This window comes from Lipophrys pholis (genome assembly GCF_963383615.2).
Source record: "Lipophrys pholis genome assembly, chromosome: 7".
NCBI classification, from domain to species: Eukaryota; Metazoa; Chordata; class Actinopteri; order Blenniiformes; family Blenniidae; genus Lipophrys; species Lipophrys pholis.
In genome coordinates, this window is record NC_137638.1 from 25991745 (window position 1) to 26012050 (window position 20306).

At 43.2% G+C, this 20306-nt stretch overlaps 1 protein-coding gene across 1 annotated transcript in view; it reads left to right on the top strand.

The window, feature by feature from the left end:
* Window positions 1-11973, top strand: part of LOC308112649 (leucine-rich repeat transmembrane neuronal protein 4-like) — a 54381-nt gene extending 42408 nt beyond the window's left edge. The window contains exon 3 of the mRNA XM_080468332.1: window positions 10745-11973. The gene's annotated coding sequence lies outside the window, so the exon portion shown is untranslated. The remainder of the gene's footprint in view (window positions 1-10744) is intronic.
* The last annotated feature ends 8333 nt before the right edge of the window (window positions 11974-20306 follow it).

Here is a 20306-nt window from a genome sequence, read left to right on the forward strand (position 1 = left end):
GCAACTTGACCTACATTCGGAGCGGTGAAAAGGGGGGGACCACCTATGTGAATGTTTTCATTAGCATGCCGAAGCTAATAGCTCGGGTATTAGGATTAATTGCTGTTTTGCAGCGTCAGGAGAGTTTACATCATTGTCCTCTTCCACATGTGCCTCAGAGGGGACCAGAGGAGGGCTTTTGTTGAAGAACCGTGAGTTAGGCCCCGATCTTCAGTCGGTGTGTGCATGTAAAAACTGGTGCCAAGTGTACAGTGCACACAAACACAAACACAAACACAAACACAAACACAAACACAAACACAAACACAAACACAAACACAAACACAGCTGACTCACTGACGGAGTATTGTGTCTGACAGACGCATCAATAATGAAGCACATTAGCCTTCATGAATATGGAAGATCGGGCAACTGTACCCGACAATTTCATCTCGTTTGAATTGAAGATGCAAATAATCGGTTCAACTTTTATCAGAGGTTCTGTTGGTGTTATGGTGGGATGCGTTTTCTCAGCTGGGCCCCCCCACAACTTTTATTTCCAGAATGTAGTATGAGACATTTTATCTATTTTTTTTCCAAAATCTGATTTATTTGTTTTAACAGTCTGATATGTTTTTATAATTTCCCCCACTAACATGCTCAACTCCATGGTGAAGCAATGTCGCATGCAGAGACCTGATGTTGAACATGTGTTGCCATTCAAGTTATTATTCTGAGCGGATCACCTGCAAAGCGCACATAAACCAAAATCACAGTACCTTCTTTAGACATTATTATAGTAAATCAGGTCGTTGAAGTTTTATCCAACAGCAAATGTTTCTGATATTTGGTCTCTTCCTGGAGGAAAGTTCGTTTTTTTCCAGGACTATTTGGAGATCCTGGGAAATATAATGGATCTATGTGATGACAGCGAGAAGAATCTGTCCGTCTTCAAATGTGAATCTCCAGCCTGTGAGCTTAGCTCAGTATGAAGATTGAAATTAAGATGGAGAGGCGGGTAAACCTCAAAAGCTGACTATTTATCAAATTACCCTTTCTTGTAATTTACATTTAGTTTACCAAAAGTTAAAATGTCAGGACCTCGTTCCGTCTCTGCACTGTAAACCTGTGTAACCACAAATAGTCTGTTACTCAATTCAAACAGCGTTTTAGAGACATTCATCCCCGATATTTGTTTTCTAAGAGGTTTGTATTTCACCTTGTATATTTTAAGTCAAACACCTTCACTTTTTCACTCCTTTGTTACTTCAGTTTGCATCATTTCACGCTCTCCCAACACTGAGACAGAATTCAATCAGAATGATGGAAAAATGCCATGAAGAAGACAATCCCTTTGTAAATTTATCAGCGCATTTCACTCACGAATGACCTAAATCTATACGTTTGATCAAGTTTCGCATGGACACAAGCTCCATACTCAGCTCTGCTTCTCATCTCATGACTTAACGTTCCCTTCAAACGTGGCCACATAAGAATGCTAAATAAACAGGCTTTGCAATTGTGTGACATGTGATGCCAAGAAGGATTATCACGAGAAAGAAATAGTTTACCAAACGCACATAAGGCTTGACGACTTGGGGAAGTTGAGTTTAGATTGTGATATCTGCTCTGGGGAGACGGTGCAGCCACATGGCTGAAAGTGAATCAGACAACTGAGGCAGTGGAAGAAACTCGCTTTCCCAACTTGTGGCCTTATATGAGAGAAGTTGTCCAATCTTTAGAAATCTGTGCAATTTCTTTTATGCTAAACATCTGTTAAATTAAGATTTGTTTAAACACTTTGATCGTGTTGACTTGTATGTTCTTGTCTGACAGCAACAAAGCAACTTAAATATATTGAATTCTTTAACATCCCTGTGCTCGTTACAGGTTTTTACTATCTATTTGTATATAAGTCTATTCAGTCATTGTACCTATTACACATTTTGTGCCTTATATAATAATGAAATAAATGCGTGTAAAACTCCACTTACTCCCTTTTATCGGAATCATTTTTCCAAAATGAGAAATGAAACGTAGGCAGGGAAATCGTCTCCTCTGCCCATAAACCAAACACTTGGTGGGACGCAGACCAGAAGCAGCGGAGTCTGGGACAGAAACAACCACTAACCCGGTTGCACATTATTTGTCACGTAGCCTGAGGTGAAGGTTTTAGTGCCGATGCTTTGCTGGGGGATGAGTAGAAAGTATGAAATCCAAAAGCTCACGCCTCCTCTCGTTCCTGCCTTCCCATCAGACCTTCTTTTTTTTATGTTTTTCTCAACTTTTCCTTTATGCAATGTTCAGCCATTGTATTATGCTTTAATAATTTATATTTCATCACTTTTGTTTCATTTTCTCTGCTCTGTTCAACACGCAACACGCAACACCACACATGCGAGCTGAAATAAAATAACTTAAGAGGAAAGTGTTATTGTTTATACTAACAGCTGTCACCACTTGAAGCCCACAACAATTCCCAGACCAGTTGAGAAGATAATTTCTTAACACTTTAAACTCTAGAGATTTTATGAGATAAACAATGAATCATTCTAGCTGAGAGGAAGACGTGCAAAAATAAGTAAAAAAGAAACAGCGATGCAATAACCTGCGGTATAAATGTGCTGTCTGACAACACAAACAAGTATGGAGCGTCTGAAAAGAAGGAGGTTTTTTCACATCTTTACCCAGGACTCCCAGTGTATTCTGTTCCCTGAAATTTACTTGAGGGTAAACAGGATGTGCTGTACTTTAAACAGTTAACATAGAGTGAAGACAAGACCAGGCTGATGCCAGATGCCTTCTCTATTAGTTTGGCCCTTAGCCATTGAGTCACTGAATAATAACTTACGTTCGTCGAAGGGATACAGAGCTATTCTTAGACAACCACTGTAATCACCAGTTTTGATTTCCCTTTTATATTTATTTGCTTGTGTAGCGGGGAACTAGACTGGTTAGGACCTCCTGAGCTATTAAAGTCAAGGAAAGGTGGTGCTCATGCTCCGGGCTAAATCTGCCGGTATGCTGCGTTCAGCCCTTTAAGCAGCTCCGCTGGCACGTCTCCAAGTTATCCTGGCCAGTGAGTCACCTCTCTAAGAGCTCCAACCATAACAGCCTGCAGTTCCCCAATATTCCTGATTAAACCTGAACGCTCACTCAGCTCGGATAGCCAAAAAGGCTTTTATTCCTCTATGCAAAGACGTGAAACTGATCCTTTTTTTTTTTTTTTCATTCAGTTTATTGCTTCCATAATGCCTATATTTAAATGATGCTCTTACTCTGTCACATCCCTGCTGTTTAGTCTTGTGCTGTTACCTTGTTTTATTGTGTTTGATTTGCTTTCCTGGTTTTCCAGGGTGTTTTTCACAGTGTGATTCCCACACTGCCCCCATTGTTCCCTGTTCACTGAGTTTTTGTGTTGTTTTCCCAAGTTGTAGCCCTGATGTCTTGTCATGTTTCTCTCTGCGTTGCTTTCCATGGTCTTAATAATTTTCCCATCAGTCTCTGTACGTGTCTCGTGCTCGTTCCTTCCATGCTTCTTCCTTTCTGAGTAATCCCACCCCCTCTTTGTTTGGAGATGTGGAGAAGAGGAACTTGTTTTGCCTTGAGAAAGTTACCATTTGGGAAATTCCCACTTTCCAGTTGGGATTATTCAAATAAAGGACATTGGAAGCGATTCAGTTTATAAGCAAACATATGGATTCTTGTCATGCCTGATTCTATTTATGGGCTTCTTTCCTACTAAAATAGAATTACTGTTGTTATTTTTATGTGAGGGATACACACATTTTCTATATTTAGATGTTTGAAAAGACCAGATGAAATTATTTACCAACACAAACACTCACTAATTGTTACATTAAAATTCCACTGCACTTCTTTTTACTAAATGTTTGATGCAAACTGCAAATTTAATATTGAACAACAGTTTCAGTAAAATTACAAAACTAAATCACAGCAACAGTAAAATGAATAAAAGTGCATCATGTGATACAATTTTTTGCCGAAGTGGGGGTGTAAAGCGTCGCCCTAAAGAGCACCACAAATATGAATCGGGCAGGTTACGTTGTATTTAAAGATTTGTTTGCTTCTGACAACATAATTCTACACCTTTACTCAAACAGACTTCCTTAAAGTCTGAATAAAAGTTCTACGACACGTTTCCTCTCAGTTTTCTCATCTGCTGTAATGATCAGCGACCACTAAACATATTAGAATGGGGTCAACAGTTATCATGGTCACCTGTAGATCCGAAACACCGGCTCTGTTAGACCTTCTCCACACATCTTACTGTTTACAAGCGATGTCACATGGCACAGCAACTTCTAAAATACAGCAAACAACAAATCTATTAATAAATCTGTTGTTAACATTTTTAAAGATTAAAATTTTTTGCTTGAATCATGATTAACCTCATTCCAGACTGATGGAATCTGGCTGTTTTACCTTTAAGGTTTATTTCAGTGTGCATCGTACAAAATAATTGATTATTATTGACGACGTCACTTTGGCTCATTTGACCTTTTTTTTTTAACTTTGACACCGTTCAGATGTATATATATATATTGGAAGTTACTAACCCACCTCTCATTTACACAATCTTAATGTCCAGCCTTGTGTTTTTGTCTGTGTTACCTGTCCAGATACCTGTTTGCCCTCATTGCAGTTCCTATTTTCTAATAATTACTTCTTTTCTTTTTTTTTCCATTTGGATCTTAGTTTTTGTTTCCTTTTTCAGAGACTATTATCTGGATTGTTATCATCTACTTAAGTTCGATTCTGTTCAGCCCACGTTTGCGTTTGGATCCTCCTTCGCTGACAGGGACGTGTTTTAATTGCAAATAGAGTGCCGTGTTGACTCTGGAGATGTAGTGTGAAACCACAAAACAGCATTTAGCCCAGTTTAATGACTATCAGCTGCACAGAGACTTCATCACACTTGCGAGGAGAAATGACATTAAGTTAATTGACTTTATTTTGACATTTTGTATTTCAGTCATTAGCGGATGCTCTTATCCAGGGAGACTGTGAATGAGTGAGAAAAGCTGTCGGTATCTTTGACAGCAACAGTGGAGGAAAAAACATAATTATCATCCTGGTAATTGAAAGACATTAGGACATGGAAGGAAGTCCAAAGGTGACCTATGAGCCAGAGTAAAGATGTTCTTCCAATAAGTGGACCAGCTTCTAGTGAATGTTACGTTTGTCATTGTGTTGGTCAGTCGCACACTGACCTTCTCATTGTCATCATTCCACCATGTTGTGGCTTCAGGGGTTTGTTCAACACTTTGATTCAGAATGAAACATTTCACCCGACCTCTGGGTTCTCCAACAGCCTTTGGCCAAAGGGTGAATTTCACTTCGGGAATGCCTCTATTGTTAATCAGTGCAAATTGTGATGTTTCTCACTTCTTATTTTACGTCTACACTCTGGCTGGTGAAATCATTGCTTGATCTTTTTTGCGTAACTCTGTAAAGTTTAATGCTTTAAAAAAAAAAAAAACGTTAATTTGATGAAATAACTGCTTTCAGCGACTAATGCCGCTGCTATTGCTCATTTAAACTAGTGATAGAAAAGAAAAAGAATAGTGAATTTAACTACCATTGAAATAATTCATCATTAATGCTCCACCTAAGTGCAAACAACTCCGTGACTAACAATGCACACAAGCTTCTCCTTTGAGATTCCACCCAATTGGACAACAAGGACAGGGGGAGGAGCTTATGTGCGTGAACAGTAAAAAAAAAAAAAAAAATTATCTGATGTGTTTTTGTCATGTGGGACTCCGATTCATTCTAGTTTTATCTATTACTTAAAATATTCTTGTTAAAGTAAAATCAGTTTTTGGTAAAAAAAAAAAATGTATTGTGTGAACTTTGATCAAGAAGAAGTACAAAATTCCATTCGTATCCAAAACTGCAAATTATCGCACACAGACGATAATTCTGAATAAGGAAAATACAAAGACTGCTACTTTCCGTCCTTGACCATGCAGCAGGAGTGCCAGAATCGTCGTCCCGTCACAGCACTGAATAACAGTTCAGTCCTTTCAAGTCCAGTGATTATTGTCGGTCTCATATCTTTATTATATATTTTTGCATGATCACAAATCATCTTCCTTGCGAGCCACGGGAGAAGATTCACAAGGTTCTAGTTTATCTTGGTAGAAATGTTACAGTACTGCAGGTTCTTCCTGTGGTGAAGCTCGATGCTCTTGGCTCTTAGAAATTGATCATTATTTCAGAATAATTCAAACTTATATATCTCATCATGATCATTGCTCCCTGTTTGAAGTCTTTGAAGGAAAGGAGCCTAAAGAGTTGGCTTCCTTCAGCCAAATATCGCATCGTGAGCTGTGACAGATGACAACTGTGACTTTAAAACGGTTTACGAAAGGTTGGGCTGCTGTCCACTTAAGTAAAAGGAGTCAGAATAAGCACATTTTCTGTGCATCGAATTGGTGATTTGTGTGTTAATTACACGTCCATAAATTATGCAATTAATCTCGATTAATTACAGACACAGTTGTAAATTAATCTTTTTTGCAATTTGCAATTTGCGCCGCGAGTCCAAACCTGCAGTCATAATGACATCCACCTCAGCAAACATTTATTTCTACACACGGAGTATAGTAATCATGCAAAATTAAAATCCTAAACAATAAAAGCATTAGCATGTTATTATAGCGTTGTTATTGTGAGCAGACTGTCGTGCGGTCGTTTACCTTTACTGCCTGACACTGACGCCAACTTTAAACGTGCACGGGGGGGAAACCAGACCTTTCATTCATTTGATTGAAGACAAACAGGCGATCCATTGGGAACTATTGCAAAGGATTCTGGCAACAAAACAAGTGTATATCTAACTCAGTTTTTGCTGTGATTGCAATGAAAGTTCTCCAAGGAACACACAAAAAGGCTGTTATGTGCAATCCAGTAGACATGACTTTATAGGCTAAACACGGGATGTTCATTGTTTACAAAATGAGCTTGGAAGGAAAAAAAGATAATTGCACCATGATCATTAACAACAGCCATCTAACAAGCCCTCAGCATTACAGTGTGTCTTGAATTGAACTTTGTTGGTTGCTTTTTTTTTATTGTGCATTCAGGTGCTGGGATGAATGTGTGTGCAATATTTTAGCTGTCCAATAGTCGCACATGAGAAGCTGCCAACTTGCAGAGTGAAAGATAACCAGTAAAGGTCATTCAAACAATTCATAGTGTAAGTGTGAAATTAGTGTCCTCACCACTTTGACGTGTCATTTCTCTATTTCACTCAGAGCTGATGAGTGTTGGAAAGTTACAAAAGGTTCTGATCCCCTTTAACTCTGCAATGTCCACACAACACCCACTATAATGACCCGTTACAAGAAATTGTATTGTATTTGCTTAGTGTCGCTCCAGAGGGTAGATACTGTGTGTGGCAAGACTGTCGGCCTCAAATTTCTGTTTCATTCCTGTTTTTGCAACATTTAGGAGAGAGGAGCTGCAGATTTGACCCCCTGCTGTCAACACCGCAGAGGGTCTTACTCAAAATTAAAGACCCCATGAAGGGGGACCACCGAGCCGGAATTACAGTTTATTTCATGGTTAGCGGCTCCGTGTGAATAGAAAATGTGAGTGTAACTTGGTGAACTGCAGGCTGGGAGTGCACTTTATGTAAGCTGCAGAAGGTGACAGTTCAAGCAAAGTGTTGGAAAAGGCAGCAAGTGACTAAAGTGTTCAAGGAGGAGGTGATAAAAAACTTAAAAAAAAAAAAAAAAAAAAAAAGAGGATATGATACAGCCTGGTTGTTTTTCAGTAAAAAAATTAAAGAAAAAGAGGATATGATACAGCTTGGTTGTTTTTCAGTAAAAAAAAAAAATTAAATAAAATTACACGGCCAAAAATGCTAGGGGGATTCTGCATTTCTTTACATTTATTTCTGAGAATGTCCTTATGATTGGTTACATATGCAATCCATCTATGCATTTTCTGTAGTGCTTTAGAGAAGCTCCAGTGCCCAGGCTCAGGGCTTAAAGCCGACTGTGGATGAAGGCAGGATACATCCTGGACAGGTCGCTCGTCTTTGAAGGGCACAACGGGAAACTTAGAGTTATCAGTTTGCCTCAAATGCAGTTTTTTTGTACCAGAGAAAACCCTTTCAAAAACATGGAGAACATGAAAACTCCACACAGAAGTTTCCCCAGCCCAGTTTACTTTAGTTTAGTTTAGTTTAGTATAGTTTAGTTTAGTATAGTATTACTCGACTGTGTGGTCCATTACTAAGTAGAAATTTACATCAAGTATCAGGTTATTATATTGATGTTTATATTGATGCACCTAAAAAGGTGGAGTTCATAAAAAGGGCCTCCACCTAATTCCAATTCAAACATCCTCAAATAAAGGCTCAAATTCTGCCTTAAAGCACATCTTGCGCAGACACGTCTTGAACGCATGAACTCAAATCCTTTGTGGAGCTATGCAGAGTTGGAAATGCTGAAAATTGTGTCAATGTCCAAATATTTATGGGCCCGACTGTAATTTTGTGCTGGACACACCAAATAGGCTTTCAGTCTGTGCACTTCTTGCTGAGAGGTGTCAAAATGTTACAGCACCACATCCAAGCTGCGGTATTACCTCACAGGTTGCATCACGCTTTACCTCCTCTGCAGGCAGAGAAATGATCTGGACTCCAACCACATGTGAAACATCAGCCCGGTCATTGCAAACTTCTTTCTGGTTAATGGGTGTCATACACGTAAAGGTGCACAGACCCCCCCCCCCCCCCCCGAGTCTTGGAAAGTCCATTTCAAAACACCACATTGCAAAGACAGACAAAAGCCTTGACGCGCCCACCCAAGACTGAACATAATGAGAAAAAATGAGAAGCTACTTGTGTCTGGTTTCTTGAAACTGCTTTAAATCAATCTGCAGAGACGGCAAGCGAGATACACGTGAAGTAAACTGACACAACAAACAAGCTGTCACTCTCAAAGCTTAGCGTTACAGTCTTTAAAAACATTTTTAGAAAAACTTTGCATTGGTTTTTTGAGTGACACAAATCCCTCACAAACCCCCCAAAACATTTAAGAGGTCGTAAGGACTCTTCTTGTGATTCTGTCTGGACTATTCATAGTGTTCACACTATATAATAATAGCACTGTACCTTTCAAGAGGTGGATTGTTTTTTTTTGTATTTACAGATGTGTAGGGATCCCTGGAGCTTAGTGGTGATGAGCAAAAAAAAAAAAAGAAGCCTTTTATTGTCTCAGTAACTGCAGCTCAGTGTATTTTATAGCACCTTTGGATTTCATGGGATTAACTGGCAATGTTAAACGGAGGAGGCAGGACAGTCTGGGGGAAGCAAAGGTTGTGAGAGCTCTGCCAAACAGCGCTGTCCTGAGAGAGCGAGGGGTTATTAGTTCAACCAACTAAACCAGCCCAATTTACATTAACGTGCACGCTCAGAGGATTGACTTATTCAATTGGCGGTAATTGGTGGAACAAGCCCACGGTGTAGCCTTTCCCCTTGTCGGTGCGCGCAGAGGACTCCTGGATACCCCCCACCCACTAGCCCCCCCAGCCCGCCACCCCGACCCACCTCATTTTGCATTCGGAGCATTGATGTTCATGAATGTTTTATTAAGTGCTCCGAAGCCGTGTGCAAAGTTCAGATGCTGAATTAGACAATAGCGTGTTTTCAACTAATCTCCCTATTAAAGTGGAGAACAAACGGAGTCGTATGCTTCTTAAAAGGAAAACATAACCTTTAGAGAGCCGGGATTTTAAATTCATGGGTCTGAACGGGAGATAGTGCTGTGAATCTTGACCTAACCAGATAAAGAAAAAAAAAAATAAAACTAAAACCAATTCCTGCATCAAATCTGCTTTGTGCAAATCCTTTTGTGATCCAATAAAATAATCCAAGACAACATATTTCACAATAGATGTTCAGGCTGCAACTCATATTACAGCGATCTGAGAATTTCCTCACAGGCTTTGCCGAATGTCTTGTCTTTATCCTACACGCAATGGGAGATTAACATGTAATGGCTGATAACTGGAATTCATTTCTTAGAGGATCGAATGAATGAAAAACGCAATTTTTAGATGTTTACATGAAGGCCATTAGTAAAGCTTTGGCGCGTTCAACAGCTGCATGTGTTCTGTGTTGTGATGTGTGCATCATGTTACTGTGAACGTTTTCAAGGCTCACGAATGCATGCATGTTTTGTTTGAGAGCATTAATAGACATTAGGATATTAATATCAATATTACATCGGCTTGGGATGCAGCTTCATCCTGTTTAATTGACATAATTCAGACCACAGTAGAACGTAAAACCAAGAGGAGTCTTTGAATCAGCAAAGTGCTTGTAATGTAATAAGCACTCTCTTCTAAATGGAGCCTTGACTCCATTTAAAAGAGGGCAGAAAATATGTGTGCACTCTTGCTTAAGGCTTTCATCTTGCATATAAATCACTCCAGCTGAAAGTGGGTGTTTGAGCGCCACAGATTTCAGGTCTTGGGGCGCACGCTGTATCACCGGCCAAGGCTGCATTAATGACGGAGCCGTGCCATGACAGCATGAAGTATATTAAGCCAATTCCAAAATATTCAGAGAGCAGATCAAATGTTCAAATTGTGGGTTTTTTGTTGTTGTTTTTTTGGGGGGGGTGGGGGGGTGGGGGGATGGGGGCGGGGGTGTCTATTTTAGAAAAAAACCTTCTTCTCTGCTTCTGTCTTCCCTTCCATTTTTCTGCCTTCTGTTTGTGTCCAGATACCGCGGCAGCTGAGCGCTCTGGCACTGTACAGGTGTGAGCAGTCGGTTCTGGATTACTGCCATGCCCACCTGTCGCTGCACCTCAACGTGGGCATGGAGCCCTCCACTCAGGCCCTGGGAGGTCCGGGGCGAGCCTTGTACCACCCGGGCCTAATGGCTGCCCTCCCCTCTGAGCCTGTGCTGCCTTGCCCCCAGACCCACTCCCACCACCCGTGAGGCGAGCCCCCGCCCGCGAGGCTCCGTCTCCAAACTGCTGCACAGATCCGGTGGACTGCTGGAAGGAAATGGAAAAAAAAAAAAAAAAAAAAAAGGCTGTGTGGGAGGGAACTGGGACTGGTGAAGAAGCAAAGGAGACAATTAATCTACTGCAGAGCATCCTGGAAACCAGGGTAATGAAAATGAAAATTTTTCTCAGTGGAAATAACGGGGTGCAGCGGTATTGATTAGTGAGCTTCTGACCTGCCTGACCCTCGATGTCCTCAATTAGCAAAGGAGGCTGAACAGCAGCATGACTCTCCACGTTCTGCTTTGCCTCTTGAGGAGTATTAAGGATAATAATTTAATGATTTGTTAATCTTATTAAACATATTTCCTTGACTTTCCATAATCCGGGCACCTCTCTGCTGTGCAGGTAAAGTAATCAAATGAAAAATGCTCTAAACAGAGCCGGGAAACAGCATGATAAGCAATTTAGGAGCAGAACAAATGAAAGATCAGCCAAGCTAAAAGGTTTTTCTGCTGCTTTTTCTGATCACGCTGTCAGTCAGAGGTCGCTCTCTCGCTCAAGTCCCCGTAGCATTTTTCATTTCAAGAAATGAGCCACTCACATGAAATTACCCAGGACAAGAGAAACAAGTCGGAAAATGTAAAGACAGTAGTTGTCTTATAAAATGTACAGCCTACACATTTCGCCGGCAGTTAGTATAATTTACATGGTGACTTTTGAGTTCCTTAATGGTTTTGCGTTGCTGATCACATTCTAATTAATTTAATTGAGCTGAGAAATAAACAGATGAAGAATAACCACCGAGCGCAGGCGGCGGTGCACCGGGACGTTCAAATATTTGCTTTTCATCATTCATTTAAATCACTTTTGTGATTAATGGTTTTTGTTTCCATGACGTGTTATTCAACCAATTATCTGATTGTGCACTCATATATCTACATGTGTGTACTTTTTACGAGCTGTAACATTATAATATATGGTGAATAAACTGTTGTAAACGACCGGTAGCAGTGTCATTCATGGAGATCGGTGGTAGGCGCCTTGCTGCATGCAGACATCTGCGTAGGTGGCTGAGAACAGCGCTGAAGGCAGGACTGTGTGATAATGATATGTGTCTGGGGTTTGTTTGGTTTCTGTTTTGCTTTGGAAATCATGACCCTGATGCCGATCTCCATTGGCGTTTTCCCTCCCCTCCTGTAACTGTATGTGACTGTTATCTGGTGTGATACACGAAACTCTGAACTCACTGGCTTTCCTCTCGCTTCCAAAGGAAGGAATTGCTCGTGTTGAAAACAACAACGAATCAAGGTGGTGAATTTCAATACGCACTGGCCTCATTCCCCTGAAGATAATGAAAAGAGTAAAAACTAAATGCGATATAATGGGGGAAGTTATCGTCTGGGAATTGTTTGCTGAACCAGTCTAAGAAACAGTTATTGTTTTCAGCTGCTATGAATATCAAGTTTTTACAACAATGAATAAAAGTCCCCGTCCTGTCAGGCATGAGAAATCTGCACATGTTGAAACAACGCCAATTTAAAGAGGGTCATGTCTTTTTTTATTGGGTCATTTCAAAGCCTTGCACAGAAGGAAAGTTTGAAAACAGATAAAACAATGTTGTAAAATGTAAACATCATCATGTTGAGCTGTCTGGTTTATTATACTGAGGTTCAATGTGATGGAATTGTTGGTCTATTGTTAAAGTTCAACCCCAAATGACATTGGGTTTGTGAGGCCAATAAGCATGTCAGTTTAACTATCTGGGATTACAGTTTACTACATACAAAAACTCTCCTTCACATTCATTACCAATGTTTCCACTTCATGGAGGCCGGTCCTGTATAATAGAACAGACGTCAGCATGTAGGTCCTTGAATTCACACCAAAAAAAAAACAAGGTCTTTTTACTGGAGTCCTTTCCTTCACTCCATCAACCAATCCCTGCAAAGCACAGCTGGCAGCCTTTCAGCCGCAGTTAAGATAGTAATGATGGTGAAGCTTTTCTATGTCCAATTGGGAGATCAGACTGATTCAGCAGGTTTACTCTCAGTAGTAATCTTTATGCCAGACTCAATATCTCGGTGAATTACAAAGTATAATACTGCCACGAAAAAAAGATTTGATGCTGAGATAAACAGATCTGCTGGCCTGAAGTTGTCGCCAGTGGACGGTGAGACGGTGACCTACTGAACTCAAGGTTTTGAGGAACTTTGTTAAACTTACACCCCGGCAACCGCTGTCAAATTCCAAGGTCAGTAATGGTAAATGGACTTTACTTATACTGTACAATTTATCACTTGAGTGGGCTCCCCACACACACACACACACACACACACACACACACACACACAAGGACACCATGAGCAGGGCAGGATGGAAATCAGATTGGATTGGAAAAGGTGTTTAGCAAAAAACGATTATCTTTGGTTTTGAAACAGAAAAACTAAATACACACAAAAAATGTATCCATTTGGAAAGTCAAAGATATTGTTTGAAAAAATATACCAAAGATGATTGATAACACCCGCAGCAGCTCCACTGTTTCTATGTCTTCTACTTTATTTACAAGGTGGTTTCTAAATGTACTGGAGTTTAATTTGTAGTTTTTAGTCAAGAAAATTGTGGTGATCGATTCTGAAGTCCTGAAATTAAGATTTTGTAATCCTTTATTTGCAACCAACCCAACCAAAGAACGGATTGAACATGATTTGTTTGTTCTTGTTCCAGGTAGATGGATAGTAACTCATTAAATTTACCAGGTGCAGCTGTCGTTTCGTTAAAGTAAATCCTCACTAGAAAAACAGCGCTGCTTTTGTGTATCACAGTTTTTTTTTTTGTTTTTTTTTTGTTTTCTTTTTTTTCCCCTTGTCCTGTTCGGCAGCTTGGGCCAACAATATGATGTGATTGAGAGCCTTCGGAGTCAGAACAGATTTTGGTCTTGCAACAGGGAGAGACCTGGAGTCTCCTCCTGTTGCCTTCTCCGTCAGAAGATGGCATGGCTGCCGTACACGACCGGGGGGGGACGCACAAAGAGAGAGAGAAGAGAAAAGAGAGAAAAAGGTTGAGGGAGGAGGGAGGAGGGAGGAGGGGGGAGGGGGTAGGGGGATAACATACAATATCCTTGTTGTGCTACATATATTATTTGCAGTTATCACACTGATCCAAATATTTTCCAACTGTTTTTGGATTAAACCAGCCTGAGCTGCTCTATCTAGACAGTAAAATGATTTCTTAGATTAACCAGCCTGAGCAGCTCTATCTGGACAGTAACGTGAAGCAGGAACATGAATTAACAAAGAGGTGACAACAAAAGAGGAACATGATTTTTAAAGTTTGAGCAAATGATGATAGAGAACAAGCAACTTCAGAAGCACCTTTCGTGAGGAGTGGAAGTGTGTATGTGTGTGTGTGTGTGTGTGTGTGTGTGTGTGTGTGTGTGTGTGTGTGTGTGTGTGTGTGTGTGTGGTTTGTCCACTGGGTGGGACCGGAACTGCTGTGGGGGGACCCGTGGCGAGACCCCGGGGTCCGAGGCCATCGGGCCCGGACACCGCCACCCCGGCAGACGGAAGCCCCCCAGGCCCGGGGAGACCCCAGCGAACCACCCCAGAGAGCCACGTCCCCGCCCAAAAAGCACCCGACGGAGAATGCAGAGAGGAATCCCCCCCAGGCAAGAGGGGCCCACAAGAGAAGGATAAAGGGCACAGGGCCCCAGGCCCCGACCCAAGCCGCCAAGCCGAGAAAAGGCCGGAGCAGGGCCCCCGGGCCGAGCGGGTCAAGAGCCCCCCCAACCCCGGTGGCGAGTCCCGCCGCACCCCCGGGAACAGGCCCACCCACCACCCCCCCCCCCAACCCGGCAAGGCAGAGACGGCCCCAGCCGCCGCGCCCCGGACCAGCCCCGCCCCCAGACCCAGGAAAGCGAAGGCCGGCGCAGGCCCCGGTCGGAGGACAGTCAACTCTACACCCCCAGGAGCCTCATATCCCACCCGCCCCATGATCCTCCCCCCGGTTTTAATTGAAATACCCAACCCCTGACCCACCCCCCACAGACACCCACCCCTGACGCAGACGCAGACGGGCACACACACACACACACACACACACACACACACACTCGGGACGGTGGGGGAGTGATGACTCTCGCCCCCCCAGGCCGCCGGCCGGGCCCCCACCCGGCCACCGCGGTGTCCCAACCTCCACTAATCCAACAGCAAATGGAGAAGGAGCACCGTGCCCCAGCCCCCCCACGAGCGCCATGCCCGAGGGAGCGCGCCCCCCGCATCCCAGCCGCACTCACCCCGGGCTGGGGCGGGACCCCAGCGGGAGGTGCTGGGGGGAGCCACGTCTCCCGCCCTTCCCCTGCCCTATATGTGTGTTGGATGTATGTAAGGGTGTGTCTTTGTGTTTTGAAAAGGTGGATGCGATGTGTGTTTCTATGGTGCGGTTTAAAATTGGGGGGTAGCGGGGCCCGGGCGTTCTACCGAAAACCCGAAAGCGGCTTACCCCCTCAAGACCCTGCGTGACTAAGTGTGGTTAAAATTGTGGGTGGTGCAAAGTCGGGGGAGGACCCAGACCGCATTTACGTAGCCCGGACCCCCCACCTAGGCACCGCCACACTGTTCCCTATTGTGGAGTAATATAAGGTGAGGTAAGGCAGGGAGGGTTCTGAGGGAGGGGGTCCCCCCGTCGCTAGGACCTTGGCCCAGCTGGACCCCCCGCGCTGCCCCACCCCACCCCCGAGCGGCCGGCCTAGGACCCGGGGAGCCACACCCCCCCCAACAAGGCGCCGTAAGGGGACCCGGGCAGGGAGCCCCCACCCCACCCAACGGCCAGACAGCAGAGTCTGAGACCCGCAGGGCCCAGTGCGAGCCCAGCCGGAGGCCAGTGGTCAGGGCACCCCCCCTCATTCGCCCACACAGCCCCACCCCCCAACACACACACACACACACACACACACACACACACACACACACACACACACACCCATCAGGCCCTGGAGGTCACTCTCAGTCAACCGTCCATCCAGAACCCGGAGCCCCCCCGTCCCCCGCTCCCCCCAATCCAGGAATGCGGCAGACCCGGAGCGCGGCAGCAGGGGCCAACCCGCCCCACCGGGGGAGGGGGCCAGAGGGAGGACCCACCCCCAGCGCCGCAGCGGGCACCCCCGCCGGAAAGGGGGAGGCCCCGCACCCCCAGGGCCCGGACGACCCGCCCCCAACCCCCCCCAGCCGACAGCCAAGCCGGGGCCCGACGCCCAGCCCCCCCACCCCACCCCAGCGGGCCTAACCCTGGCCCAGGGCAGAGCCCCCCCCACACCCCCGCCCAGGACTCCCCAGGCCAGGCTGCAGCCCCCCAGCATAGACGCTAGGACCCCCCCGAGCCCACAGAGCCACCAACCACCAAAGCCACGACGCCCCAACCACCGACGGTCCCCAGAGCCCCGGGGTGGAGCCACCACCCCCCCACAGGGCTACATGGTGTATTTAATTATTGGAGACCATGTGGACTCAAATTGTGTCAAATGATTTTTCCTACAAGCAGACATTCTCTCCAATGTGATGTGGTCTAGAAGTAAGTTTTTAAATAACTTTATATTGTATCTATGTGTATCACAGTTTTAAATCAAACAGTCAGAGTTAATATTGGTTTTTGTGTGAGTCTGTTCAATGTACACGACGGGGTAATGCGTTAACCTGAACTGTGAGTTTCATGTGAAGAACAACATTAAATAAAGATGTTGCAGAGGGACGGGACAATGCAAGGGTTAATATTCAAAGAAGAAATATACAAACAAGACATGAGAGAGCTTGTCATGACAGGCAAACTATATCTTTGTGATGTTGGATTTTTCTATTTTTGTGTAGGTTTTTCTTCATTTCTTTCTTAAGGAGACATTTCTACAAAGATTTACCGTTCTGTTCAAGGAGGATCATTATCAATGTCCACCTGCAGTCTTGGGCTCACTGCAATCTGAACATCATAATGACAGACTCATTGTGGAGCACAGCTGCACACCTGCATGTCAGGGTTTCAATGATCCCTCAACGGCAGACATTTTGGGAATGCTCTGCCTGCTGATCCACTGCAGGAGGGGGACGAAACGGAGATATGACAACATGTTCTGACATATGACAGATTCACAGTGCGGCAGGATTTACAGCTCCGCAGCTGCACAGTTTAACGACACTGATAGATTACACACCGCACACTCGCTTCAAGTGTTCAGGGGAGCGTTCAGAGAATCAGGACAGGAAGGAGATTCAACAGAATTCAGGCTTGTTCGCATTGGATTTGCACTAAGTGATGAGTCATGATACTTCAAGTCATAACCGCTTGTGGAGCAGCTCTGTCTCCACAACTTTGCCCACAAAGTGGGATGATAATTATCACCCACATCACGTCTTAAATCAACTGTGTGACTCAGAGAACCACAAGAGGAGAACATGATCTTTGTGTCTAAAAGTTTTGAGTAAACCAGGAAAGCTTGATGGACGATTTCACAGGTCAGGGAGATTTTGGGGGAGGAGGAGAAACTTTTGTAATCCAAAGATGCTGTCATCTGAAGCCTTGAAATGATTCAACCTGTAATAAAGTATTGACTGGAATAGGTTGGCAAAACAAAAACATTAAACTATTCATAATTTTCTGCACGCTGAGGCCAGACGGCCACAAGAGGAAATCACTCTTTTATATATATATATATATATATATATATATATATATAAAGGATGTCCCTGCGCTGTGCCACAACAACAAGCTGTACACTCCTGTCGGAGGCTGACTGACTGTTATTTATATCCAATTCTATTACAGGCTTAATTTTCAAAAATGAAAAGTGTCAAGGTAATGGCAACAGATGTTTTTTTGGTTTGTTATTCACTTGACATTTTATCTATTTGGACAACATATTGGTCCTTCCGACAATCTGCTGGCACTTTCTTGGAAAGCAGACGCGAGCTATTTTCCCCCTCCCCGCGGAGCTGTCAGACTAAGCTAGACAATGTAACCACTTTATAGTATGTGGGCTTCAAATCCTCTCATCCCTCATCCTGTTCCATTGATTTCAGCCACTGATCTTATTTCAGTGGGATTCGGGACGTCACTGAGAGAGCTCTCTACATTTACAAGACTCATAAAAGCACAATAAAGTAAAGGGTAGAGGAAGTGTAAAAAGTTACAACGGCTTCTTCATTCAATCTACTTTTTATGCTTCTTTCCAAACGCCTACAAATAACTCTGTACACTTGTTTACTCAAATTATCTCAAATCCAATAAAACTGTGCCAGATGTTTTTGCCCTTGGCATTGTCTAACCTATATTCCTCTCGCGGATGCCGAGCTACTGGCATCGCAGAAAGCGAGTGGGAATATTTACCTTTTAAAAGACTAACAGATGTACGGTTCATCTCAAACTGGCGGGGTTGAAAGGTATAGAGTACATGCTTTTATGTTTGGCTGCACTCCAGGCAGCCGTGTACTTATCTGGAAACATGCGGCTTTGTTTCACCCACTGGTTTTTGGTGTATTTGAAGTATTTCGATTTAAGGTCAAACTAAAGTTTCTGCCTGTCTCCGGCCCACTTGCAGGTTGCCCTGTCATTTTAGAGTTGTGTGGCGAGTGCTGGAGGGCAGGGCAGCTGCGAAGGCCCATGATTTCCCCAGAGAGTTACAGTGCTGCTATGCCCACACTTTGAGATTACCTTTACCTTCCACCACGTCCAATATGACACTGGTGCGGCTGGTTTATGTTCAAACTGCCCCTCAAATCACAAGGCAATCTACTACTTTCCTGAGCCATTGCAGTGTCAAAGGTGGGGTCCATTTTTAATTCTCCAAGTAAATATCAACTTCTTTTAACCAAGGCTCACACCTAACTATACAATCCTCCTTAAACACAACATCATCCTACAAAGTGAGGAACAGAAACTTCTCCTTTTTATAAGACTGCAAGTTTTAGTCTATAAATTAAAGCATGTTTACAGTATCAGAATCAGCTCAACTTCAATTCTGGATCTTATACTTTAGCATGTATCTCATTTAAAGATCCCATGAAAAGTGTACTACATTTCCATTTCCAGTTTGTACATCTGTGTGGAATCATAAGACTTACACTGAGATGTTTGGAACATTTTCTTATAAATTCTCTCATGTTCTCCTTCTTAAGACCTCTGTACCCGAGGGTGTTTACCCGTTCTGCATCCACTAGAAATGCATTTGCAGCTTTGCAGTTGTCCGCACCAAAAGCAGCGACGGATTCACACATAAATTCAATGTTAAGAGGGTGTGTGATGCACATTCAGAGCAATTGGCTATTGAAAATCTCAATCCAATCCGTCTACTTTGAAACTTTATTTTGCTGAAAATTCCTAAACATATTGATATCAAATAGCACTTCAACATCGCATTACATGGTTTTCAACTCCATCAGACCAGCAGGTGTTTGTTAGCTGTTAAACACTGAAGTAACAGTAACTGCTGAGCATCCTCTAAAGAATCAAGTAACAGGCAGAAAATAAGAGGAGGACTCAAACCAAGACACAATATAAAATTGGCCATGATGAAGCGTGAAAGTGGCCTGACTCTCAGGCAAGGCTGCAGGGGTGAAGAGACAGGGGTTGGAATGGAAATGCAACATAAACGAGACCTGAAGAGCCGATATGTGACCTGTGAGAGTGTGATAGCAGCTGAAGTTCTAACCTGTAAATGCAAGATTTTACAAAGACAGTGCTATAAAACAAAGTTTTATTAATATTGTGTAGCAGAGCACATTATTTGTTCTGTTGTTTTAAGACTGACACAAACCTCTAAAACCTCTATAACTTATTCGCTTGATAAAGGAAAAGCCAAATCATATTTTATGTGTACATCTAAAATTATCATACACATTTTTTTTTTTTTTAGTTTACCTACAATTCAGTTTTAAAACAGAAAAACATAAGGACTTTTTTAGTTTCTGTTCATGACGCCTTGCACCTCATGAAATTCAAAAACCTAGTAACTGAAATTATTGCAACCAACCAAAAAAAGGGAATATTAACACAGAAAATTCAATCTTCTTGGATGTACAGTATGTTCAAATACGCCCTTGATATTTGCTCGGGCCTAATTTTACATGCTGCGTGGTGTGGAGGTGATGAGCCTGTGTCACTGCGGAGGTGTTACTGCAGCCCAGATGGCTCCGATAGTGGCCTTCAGCTAATCTGTATTGGTGCTCTAGTGTCTCTCACCTCCCTCTTGACAACGGAGCATAGATCCTCTACAGAGTTCAGGTCAGGGGAGTTAGCGAGTCAATCAAGCTCAGTAATACCGTCGTCAGCAGCGTACTTCTTAGGAGTTTT